The sequence below is a fragment of the Magnolia sinica genome, chromosome 13, assembly GCF_029962835.1.
Source record: "Magnolia sinica isolate HGM2019 chromosome 13, MsV1, whole genome shotgun sequence".
In the NCBI taxonomy this organism is placed as follows: Eukaryota; Viridiplantae; Streptophyta; class Magnoliopsida; order Magnoliales; family Magnoliaceae; genus Magnolia; species Magnolia sinica.
Window position 1 is genome coordinate 64,044,789 of NC_080585.1, and position 12,723 is coordinate 64,057,511.

Below are 12,723 nucleotides of genomic sequence, written 5' to 3' on the forward strand. Positions count from 1 at the left end.
CCTCTTCTCAAGATGGTTCAAAAATCCCAAAAGGTAGATTGACAAACAATTTATAAGATTTTGCTAAATCGATGAGAATTCCTATTTCAAATTCCTTTTTTGAGCCTTGATGATTGGTGAAACATGATTTGTAAAGCTGAGTAGAGGTAGTAACATGATTTGTTAGCTATGTTGGTAGTAACAAGGTGACAGCCTACTATTGAGTCTGTCATTCGTTGTTTCATTGCTGTAAGTATCCTTTTTTTCGTCCTCTTTATATTTATTTGCATAAAGTTTCATTGAGAAATGCTGTTATGAACCTATGATATACATTTCTAAAATGCATGGTGATTGATTGGGTCTTTTCATCTGGTGGCCTGCCACTTGGATGGGCAATAGCCCACATATTGTAACAGTCAGACAATTCTGTTCAACTCATCATTTCAAGTTTGCCTTCATCATTCTCAAAGGTATTGTTTTTAACAAGCAACCATTGATTTTATCAGTTGATATGCCAATGAGATCGAACTTCGATTGATTTGATTTGTAGATGCTTTTTTTAGTGTTTTTTTTTTTTTCATTCTATGAATTGGTTTTGCAGAGGTTTTAGCTATGGTGTTGATGTTCATGGTAGCGTCTGATGATTGATGTGGGTGAATTCTTTTTCATTTTCTTTGTTGATTTCATGTGTGTTTGGAATGGTTCTATGAATGGAACAGATCATCTGTTTCTTTATCTACTGCTAGTATACATCAGATTCAAAGCAAGTGCTATATTTTAGTTAGTATTTGCTTTATTATCTTAAGTCTTGTGATTGAAGTACCTTGACTGCTAGTATTTGCGTTCACGCTGGAAGAGACGGCGTTTGAAGTGTTGAATTTGGATTATCAATGGGATCTGTTGGATCAAATTCAAATCTTGAAATCAGGATCCGTTTGTATTCATATCTGATTCAAATATGGCATGATTCAACTCAATAAATATCTGATTTATCACATATAAAGATCTGATCCTACTCATAAAAGATCTGATCTGTTTGTAATGGTGATGCTTAAAATTCAGATCTTTTTATTTCTTTTTGCTGTTTTTCTCCAGACCTTATTTACAGTGCCAGAGGACTTGCAATTCAATCAATGCATTTAAGAGAATTCAAATTTATTTGTGCATGCCCTCCTAGGTATCTTCTTCCATAGGGAAGTTGATCTTTAGTGATAGGTTTACCAACTCATTGATTCAAGCATTTAGGACATCATGGAGCAGGATTCTAACAGGTTCGCTTATAGGATTGTCCAATTTAGCTTTAGTAGTCTTACCCAAATGGTCCAATTATTGATCATAGAAATTGAATAAACTTGCTGGAATTTCAGATTAATTGCTGAAATTTCACCATTATTTGCTACTTTTGTGATTAAATACTCTGATTGTCATATTTCAGTATTGGAAATTCATAATGATCTGTCCTGCTAGGAGCAAATCAATATCACAAGTACAAGCTGAAAAAGCAACCTTGTTGAAACCTTGGAGGAGCTTGCACCTGCTTGCACATTAGATGTGAATTTTCCTCCATGGTAATATCACCCTGAAACAACAGCTTGTTTCATCATTACAAATGAATTTTATTTTGCCTCGGTTATAGATTGAAGAATCCTTGGAGGAGCTTGCGCCTACTTGCACATTAGATGTAATTCGGTCCCTCTAAATGCACATTAGGTGGAATTTTGAAAATGCTTGATGGTTAATTTCAAGAGTTTTTTCGGCTTCTTCGACTATAATCTGAGGACCTCAAAGGCCCAACTAACTTGATATTTTTCTATGCAGGCTGATGTATTTTTAGCCGCATAGATCAATGTTGCCACTACAAGGTTCAATATTGAAATGGTAAAGTTTTTAACTATTTATTTTATCTTTGTTTTTCGCGTTCTTCATATCGTCTTCTTCTGAATGCCCATTCAATTACTAGAGGAATGCTAAGAAACTTAGAAAATCCATTTTCTCTTCATAAACAAGCTGAAAGCAGCAATTAATTCCTGATTTCTCCATCTATTGTTCTTTTGTAGTAAGGAGCTCACGAACCTGAGACTCTTAGCATTGTAATGTCCTAACTTAATCTTCCACTTTGCCATATAGTTTGTCTTGCCAATTGGTACATGTGGGGCCCCAAGATTTCAAACCATAGTTCTTTAACAATAATGTGTATGTAGGTCAGGTTCAAGTTTAAATCAGACCTGATTGAGTTATATACAAAACTGGTATAAGTTGGTTTTTTCTAATTTCTTGTTTCTCACTTAATATAGATTTCTAACTAGGCACCTTACTGCATGTTTTCTTTATCATTGGATGGGATCCATTAACCTGATCAGTTGACCCAAATCATTTGTATGCTTAGTTCTTTAGGGAAAAGAAAGAGGTTATAAAGATAAATATTCTACAATCCTGGCTCCGCGAACGTCTGCATTACGCTTGAATTTTCAATTTTTTTTTATTTTTTTTTATTTTTGTACCAACTGGGTACATGATTCAGTAATCCTAACCGTTGATTTAGTAAGGCTCACAATGGTGGATCACAAATTAAAATTTTAATATTTGGTAAAATTCTAACCTCCTGTTTCTATCTATAAAATAGATGGTTAGTAAGAAATGATAGCAATGGTCATATTCAAATGGAAAGACCAATCATTCGATGGATGTGATATTTCCTTTCTGGATTATGTTAGTGTGCGTGATTTCGGCATTTCAGATGGCTGAAACTATGGCCCAAATTATAGTACCCGGCTTCCTTGGATCCTTGGATCGGACGAATTCGGTGGATCCCGGGGCCTACCTTGATATATGTGCCTTACATCTATGCCATCCGTCCATTTTGAGATCCTATAAGTGAATAAGATCCAAATCTTAGGTAGACTACACGGTAAATATTGGCGATTGAATATCCATAGTTAAAAAACTTCCTGACGGCCACCGATATGTTTATTTGACATCCACCTGTTTATAAGGACAGAAAGACCTAGATGAAGCGACCATACAGATTTTAGCTTGATCCAAAACTTTCATGGCCCATGAGAAGTTTTTAATGGTCAATCACCACTGTTTTTTTGTTGTATGGTCAACTAGAGATTTGGATTTGCTTCATTTGAGGTTCATGCCCTGAAATGAGATGTCAAAACGGATGAATGATGTGGAGGTTGCTTAGTGGTAGACACTGAGATCATGGCTTCGACTGCTCATGTGGGGTGTGTGTGTGTGTGTGTATAATATATACAAGAAAAAAAAAAAAAAAAAACAGCACCCTCATATTAAGATTGATCTTTTTTTTTTTTTCCTTCTTTCATTTCTGTGGTTTGTGTTTATCCCTCTTCAATCTCTCCAAAATTTCTGATTTTATTTTTTCTTTTTTAGAATTACATGTTCTTCCATTTATAGATTACTCTATCTTAACATTCAAAGGTGGAAAACAATGAGCTATATCATGTTAATATGAACCGATATTTGACTTTAATGGTGCAACAGGTGATACATTCAATCCATGGTGATAAGAATTTTAGTATTGTACTGCTGAATCTTTATAAGTGATACATTCACGATAAGTAATTCAATGAATCATGATTTTGAATGCTGCTATTCTGAACCTATATCAGAATATGTATTGATTTGGTATGCATACAGTTATTCAGCCTCACATGCACATGATAAAAGAGGGAATAGGGGAAAAAAAGGATAGAAAATATCTGCTTGTGGGTTTTGTTCTATTCAGCCTCACATGCACATGATAAAAGAGGGAACAAGGGAAAAAAAGGATAGAAAATATCTGCTTGTGGGTTTTGTTCTCAAGAGGATTTTGTATGGAAAAAAAAAAGGTGTATGGAAAAAGGATTTCATGTTTCTGCATGTGGGTTTTGTTCTCAAGAAGATTTTGTATGGAAAAAAAAGGGGGGGTGGGAATTTTAAATCTTTGAATTGGTGCTGAAATGGTCTGATTAGGGTGGAATTTCAGTTTTTTTTTTTCACGGCTGAGTTTTTGCTGAGTGGTTTTTTGGATGAAGAAGCTGAAAAGCTCTTCTTTTTTGCTTTATTTCTCATGAAAATGGTGGTTCTGGTGTGAGAATTTTAGGTGGGAGGTTTTCTTATCGTGTTGAAATTGTTTCTCATTTGGCTTTAACTTTTGTGTTTGCATTGGTTTTGTGTATGAAACTTCATGTGGAAATTACTGGCTTTTGGGTTATGGTGGTTTTGGTATATTATCTTTGACAGTGAGAAGAGGGTAAGAGATTTTCAGAGTGGAAGAAAGGATGGAAAGGAGAGATTTCCTGTTTTGGGAACTAACTTTGCTGGATTTGGTATGGATGGAAAGCTCCAATGCAAATCTGTCATAAACTATGAAGGTCAATTGGGTTCTCTTATTATTTTATTTTATTTTTTAACTCCCTTCCCTTCACGCATCATCTGTTTGCTAGGATCGTCCTGACATAGGTTTAATAATAAATTATATATGCTTGATCGGATTGGCTTGAAATGATGAGTTTGTTCTCTTGAGATTTCGATGAGGTTTTGAACGCCAATTGCATGGACAAAGTCCACGGCTAGACATAAAGATTTTGTTCACCGGCCATAAGGTTCCATTTAACAACTGGCTCTGATGTGTATGTGCACCAATTAGGAACTCTACCCAATCCATGGTGCTAGTTGTTAAAGGGCACTACAAGGCTCTATATGGATTTGCTTGTTGACTTCTTCCATGTGCTAAATTTGTAAAAAATTTATAAGAAAAAAAATGATGGTCATAACCTTGGTTTTTAAACCCAGAAATTAGAATGTATCAGACAATCAAACTAGATTGAGAGCAATGTAACAGCTATTCAGCAAATGCAAAGAGCATTACCAGGAGCATTTGTAACAGATTTGGTCGCCATCATCAGCTCTATTTTAGAACTTGGAGAACCTACAAACGAAGTGCTTGAAAGCCACAATGTATTACAAGATCAGTTACAGGCCTCTTAGATTTGTTCTCAGGTACCTGAATCACTGGATGTAAAATGCAGTGTATCTTCAACCATAGAAGTTGGGAGTATGAAACAAATCCATGAATTCATTAAATATTCAAACTTCAGCAGTCAACGGAACAAAGAAAGAGGGCATTCAGAAAGGAATGCATGTAGCCAACTTATACTTCTGTTGAGTAGCCAACTTATACTTCTGTTGAGGAGACATCTGATACTTCAGAAAGGATTGCCTGCACCAGTAATGAAGGAGATCAGATTGAGTACTTGACTATGGATGAACCTCAAACGATACCAAAGATACCGCATTAAAGTTCATACATGTATTTACTTTTGTGGATTTTCTGTTAGTCTTTTTTTGGTAGGAAGTGAGGTAAAGGGAAGTATTTTAGCATGGGTGTGATGACAGTTCGAATTGTTGTTATGTCCAAGTATGATATAATGACTATTTGAGATGCGTATCAATTTCATATTCCCTGCATATCAACTATCACACCCTGCAAGAGTACCCAAGATTTTCTCTTCATGCGCCAGACAGTACGATCGAGAAATTGTTGATACAGAAAATTTTCAGCATTGCATTTGTAGGTGTATACACATTGTGATGAAAATTTCATTCAAAATCTAGCTTTGTCAATCTTAATTCTTGTCAGCATATTGCATTTGTAGGTGCATATACACAATCTTCTTGAGAACAAAACCCACATGCAGAACCTTGTGTTTCTTGATCAGGGGGAAGAGACGCTCTCCAAGTATCTGCTTTTGGTGGTGAGGAGGTGTAGCCGTAAGCATGCTAAAATTTCCGTCCCCTATGAGGCTCCTGCTCCAACAGAGTTAGAAGCTGGAGATGGAACTGCAGTTCCGTTGTTCATCTCTCGCTGCCTCCTACTAGGTACGTATTTAGTTTGTCCAGCCCACTGCCAAATATGAACCACATCAGATGGCAAATCAATGCACGTGTTTGTGCACGCACTCGTGCATGTGCTCATAATTTAATGCTTCATAGATTGTAACTCTGTGATGGAAGCTATGTTTTTGAGGTTGCAGGAGTAAGTAATGGCATATGATCAATTTTAAACTACTTTGATTGCTATTTTTCTATAATTTTCTTAAAGATGATTTCTTGTCATAATTCTTATTTCCCACCTCATTCATGTGCAGTGGAATATGGAAGAACTTCGTAGGAAGTATTTGGAGATGGAGTCGAAGCTAAAGTTCGAACATGTTCTTTTTTTGTAATTCTTATGATAAGTTGAGGAAAGTGAAGTATTGTTTATTTAGAAATGTGAATGTGGGATGCATTGTATAATTTGATTGCTATTTGTAATAAATGCATCGTTTTTTTTTCCTAATTGCATTTTATGTACTATTCCTATCAGCATTAAGCTCAGATGACTTATCAATTATAGCAGGTTCTTGCAATGGAAACAGGCACAGCTATTGTTTAAATTTAAAAAATAAATAAAATTTAACAATAGCTACGGATTTTAGCCGTAGCTCTTGTTCTGAAAATCGTAGCAACTTCTAACATCAGCACATTGCTACGGATTTCATACCACTTTTAGCTACTGATATTATTCGTAGCCTTAGGTACATTTCGCTGCAGAAATTATAGCTCTGCTTTTTTCGTAGCTAATGATATCTATTGCTACAGATTTAATCTGTAGGGATAGGCACATTTCACTACAGAAATTGTAGCTACGGCTTTTGTATGTAGCAATGTTCTATTACTACGAATATAATCCGTAGCAATTGATTTTTGACCTTTAACTACCCAACCAATAGCGACGATCGTGCTATGGACTACATCCGTAGCAAAATATCTTTAGCTACGGATTTTGGCCATAGCTTTTACCCCTTTTTAGTACTAGCTACGGCTAATAGCCGTAGCCTTAGATCTAAACACCGTAGCCATAACACCTAAGATTATTATTATTATTATTATTATTTAGCTACGGTTTATATTCGTAGCGATTATCCCTTTTCTAGTAGTGATTCCTCTTGCTTTAACACCTAAGATTATTATTTTATTTTTTTCTTTTCGCTATTATTATTTTTTTGTTATTTCTTTTGAGAGTTTTAAACGAATGAAGATTGAAAACTAAAAATATAAACAAAATCCTATAATCTTCGCTAAAATAAACAACCATATCATATCCTTAAGTGTAAACTTATCATATAGTCTATCAATTGTATTACATTTTCAAGTGGATCCACTACACCAACTGTTAAACAACCATATCATTTCCTCAAGTGCAACCTCATCATACAGTCCATAAAGTGTTTCACATTCTCAAGTGGAACCACATCACACTATCACACAACCATATGATATGCATCCTTGAGTGTAACCTCATCATATAGTCCATCAATTGTATCATAATCCCAAGTGAAATCACATCACACTATCGTCTCAACCATATCATGTGCTCGAGTGCAACCTAATCACATAGTCCATCAACCATATCATATCCTCAAGTGTAACCACATCACATTATCATACAACCATATCATATCCTCATGTGCAAACTAATCACACTGTCCATCAATCATATCACATTTTCAAGTGGATATATACCTCATCACACTATCATACTACCATACTACATCCTTAAGTACAACTCCATCACGTTGTCCATCAATTGTATCACATTCTCAAGTGGACACATCACACTTACATAACCACATATCATATCCTCAAGTGTAACCTCATCGCATAGTCCTTCAATTTCTTTTATTCTCAAGTGTAACTTCACTACATCGTTGCACTACAATATCATATTCTCAAGCGTAACATCATCACATGTCCATTAATTATATCATATTTTCAAGTGTAACATGATCACACTGTCACACAACCATGGATTATCCAATGACATAACATAATTCATCAACCATATCACATTCCCAAGTGGACATCATTTATCACACTAGACATTCATATTATATTCTCAAGCACAAATAGTCCATCAATTGTATCACATTCTTCAATCTGGAACCACTTCACACTGTCACACAATCATATCATATGCATATGTGCAACCTAATCACATGGTATATCAACTATATCATATTATCAAATGTAACCATATCATACTATCACACAACCATATCATATCCTCCAGTGCAACCTCATCACATAGTACGATAACCATATCATATCCTCAAGCACAACCTCATCATATAGTCTACCAACCATATCATATTCTCAGTTAGAACCACTTCACACTATCACACAACCACATTATATCCTTGAGGGTAACCTCATCATTTATTCCATCAACTATATCACATTCTCGAGTATAACCCCATTATACTGGGACAATATTATATCAACACATTAAATATAATCTTATCACTTCCACAGATACATATACCTATTCTGATATAGATTGTACTCTCTTACATGGTGTCTGCCACTTCTTTCATTTATATTTGAAAAGTTTTCAACCCTAAAAAAACACAAAAAAATTTATTTATCTCACCTGCATTGGGACGCCATCTAATAATCCAGGTCATTCCAATGTACAAACACGTTAAATTGTACCTTTTTTTGTTAAGTGGGAGTACACCATCTATAAAAATCCAAAAATGTAAGGAAAAAACTGTACAAATATTCAAGTGGGCACTACAAACAAAAAGTTTCTCACCTATCATATAGCCTAGACATAGGCATATAAGAAATGACCCATCGTATCAAGTAGATATACTTCCCAATGCAAAAGCTACCTAACAAGTTCTATGGGTTTGATCATGAGGTATATGTTATATCCAAACTGTCCATCCATTTGGCGAGCTCGTCTTAAGGCTTGAGATGAAAAGTAAGACAGATCTAACTATCAAGTGGATCACATTGCAAAAAGCAGTGGGGGATTGAACGTCTACCATTGAAACCCTTTTTAGGGTCACAGAAGTTTTGGATTAATATGAAATTTGCTTTTCCTCTTCATTCAGGTCTTTGTGACCTCATGAGCAGATTGGATAGAGAGTGATGAGGTTACATTTGAGAATGAAAGAAATAGAAGGACTATGTGATGAGGTTACACTTGAGGATATAATATGTGGTTGATATGTGGTTGTGTGAGTGTGATGTGTCCACTTAGGAATGTGATATGGTTGATGGACAATGTGATGGAGTTGCACTTGAGGATGTGGTATGGTAGTGTGATAGTGTGATGAGGTATATATCCACTTGAGAATGTGATACGATTGATGGACAACGTGATGAGTTTGCACCTGAGAATATGATATGGTTGTATGATAATGTGATGTGGTTACACTTGAGGATATGATATGGTTGATGAACTATGTGATTAGGTTGCACTTGAGCGCATGACATGGTTGAGACGATAGTGTGATGTGATTCTACTTGAGAATATGATACAGTTAATGAACTATATTATGAGGTTGCACTTGAGGATGCATATGATATGGTTGTGTGATAGTGTGATGTGGTTAAGCTTGAGAATGTGAAACACTTTATAAACTGTGTGATGAGGTTGCACTTAAGGATATGATATGGTTGTTTAACAGTTGGTGTGGTGGATCCACTTGAGAATGTGATACGATTGATAGACTATATGATGAGGTTGCACTTGAGGATATGATATGGTTGTGTGAGTGTAAAGTGATGTCACTTAGAAATGTGATGGTTGTTTATTTTAGTGAAGATTATAATTTATTTTTCTATTTCCAGTTTTCAATCTTCATTTATTTAAAACCCTCAAAAGAAATTACCTAAAAAAATAGCAAAAACTAAAATAATAATAATAATAATAATAATATAATGTAAAAAGAAACATGCACATTTCTGTTGACTTGGCATAATTCAATCTTTGTGGCGACTTTGTGTGAGAGATTGAATAGGCAATGTCTGGTGTATTTGCCAATGTGATGCATTCAGTAGCCCAGCTCACTATTGCTTAGCACAAATTCAGGTTTCTTTCTTTGAACTTAAAAGAACTTTTATGAAGAAAGACCATTTTTATTAATAAAAGAAAAAAGAAAAAAAAAAGGTCACTGCCAAGCATCAAAACCCTACTAATCTCACTACACAACTTAATTCTATGCCTGCAAATTCATTTCCCTGCCAATTTGCACTGGATATATACTTGTATTCTTACTGTCCAATTCCTTTTATTTTCATTGTTTGGCACGTCTTGGATGCGGATAAAGGAGATAAACTAGAAAGCTCAGTTGGAAGAATTGCAACACGTGATATCGTACAATCCACTTGAAAATCAGATAATCTAATCATTACATTAACAGAGGGGCTGGGCCTGGGCTTGAAATCTAGATCAGACTAGTTCGTTGGCTCAATCCAATTATCAATTGGGCCACCCAAAAAATTGTTAAGTGGGCCACATGATTAATTGGTTTAATCCAATTACAAATTTTTGAGTGGTACAATCTCATCACATAGTCCATCAACCGTATCACATTTTCAAGTGGAACTACTTCACATTGTCATACAACCGTATCATATCCTCAAGTAACATCATCATATAGTCCTTCAATTATATGACATTATTCAATTTGGAACCACTACACACTGCCACATAACCATATCATATCCTTAAGTACAACCTCATCATATAATCCATCAACCATATCATATCCTCAAGTGTAACCTCTTCATATAGTTCATCAACCATATCACATTCTCAAGTGGAGCCACATCACTCTCATACAACCATATCATAAATCCTCAAGTACAATCTCATCACGTAGTCCATCAACCGTATCACATTCTCAAGTGGAACCAATTCACATTGTCATACAATCATATCATATCCTCAAGTTTAACATCATCATTATATAGTCCTTCAATCATATGACATTATTCAATTTAGAACCACTGCACACTTCCACATAACCATATCATATCCTTAAGTACAACCCCATCACATAATCCAACAACCATATCACACTATCACTCAACCATATCATATCCTCAAGTGTAACCTCTTCATATAGTTCATCAACCGTATCACATTCTCAAGTGGAGCCACATCACTCTCACACAACCATATCATAAATCCTCAAGTACAATCTCATCACGTAGTCCATCAACCGTATCACATTCTCAAGTGGAACCAATTCACATTGTCATACAATCATATCATATCCTCAAGTTTAACATCATCATTATATAGTCCTTCAATCATATGACATTATTCAATTTAGAACCACTACACACTTCCACATAACCATATCATATCCTTAAGTATAACCCCATCACATAATCCATCAACCACATCATATTCTTAAGTGTAACCATATCACACTATCACTCAACCACATCATATCCTCAAGTGCAACCTCTTCAAGTGTAACCATATCACACTATCAACTGTTTCACATTCTCAAGTGTAACCTCATCACATGACATACTCATGAAAATGTGTAATTTATATAATATTATCTTTTAAATTTTAAATATGTAAAAAAAATGCAAGTTACAGTCAAATATCCTTAACATTGGCCTACACATATATAGACCTTTTACCGGCACTTCTGTTGTGGGTCAAATATTGCATATCAGACCCAATTATTGCATGAATTTACAAGCATGATACCGTTTAATGGCCTGATTTAATTGTGTTTGTGATGTTGAGTGTATTTATGAGCATGGACTGAAAAAGGATGCTTAAAGCGTGGATTTAACGCTCTGATGACACCAAAGCATGGGATGGACCCCAGGCGACCAAGATCGATGGATATGCATGCTAGGGATCCTAGAAAATTGAGGAACTGAAGCTCAAGTGGCCTGAAAAGTGTCCAGAATGCAAGCTCATAGGGTTCCCACCATCCGATCAGTTCGAAACTCCATATATGGCCTGAAGACCACAAATTAACCATACATGACGGATTTCAACTCTCAGATCCCTCCGGAAGTGGCACAACTGTCAGATCAGCCCATAAACAGTTGATTCTGGGCCCACTTGAGATCTGAATATGCTTCAAATTTTTCTCAACCCATTATATGAGGTGAAAAAGCTGATGGACGGAGCGAATTTCTCAAGAACATCTCTATGGGGCCCCGCCTGTGATGAATGTGCATAACATCACGTGCACTAGCCGTGCACCCGTGCACTCAAAGTCGGTCAGCAGGCGCTGACCGACTCAAACTCGAATTCTTCAAATCACGCAACAACGTAACGCTGCCTGACTCTCGGTTTGCTTAGTGGGCCCCACTCATCATGTGATTCGATGATCCAAACCGTCCACTTGTTGTAGGAGATGGCCAAGAACAACGCCTAGGTGTCCTTTTTCTACCATGCAAGCAGCTTCATGATCCCAGCCGTTCAAACGCAAGATGAACGGTGTAACGCCAAGTCTTGTGGGTCGCAACGAAATCAAACCGGTCTCATCCGTCCCCAACGGTTTTTCGACGTGATTCGAATGGACGGAGTGGATTTTCGACTCGGCCTCAATAAATGGGCCATCGCCTTCACAGCGCCCGTCCGCGGCGACTCTGTTCGCAACAGGAAGCTGCGGTCGATCCAGGTGGGCCATCATCGCTGATCAAAACAGTGATCCGGACCATCTATTGTGTAGAGGGGCCAAAACCGTCCGTAGGGACGTTATCTATTTGGAAAGAATGTGAGGGAAGTGGAAGTCTCTTTCCTCTGTTTTCTTGGCTGCGGAAACGCCTACGCAGCGGCAGTGTTGTGTAAGGAGTCTTCCGGCTCGTGAAACTTCCGTAGGGAGTGCGGAAATCTTTCCCCGACGACAGCTCTATAAGGAG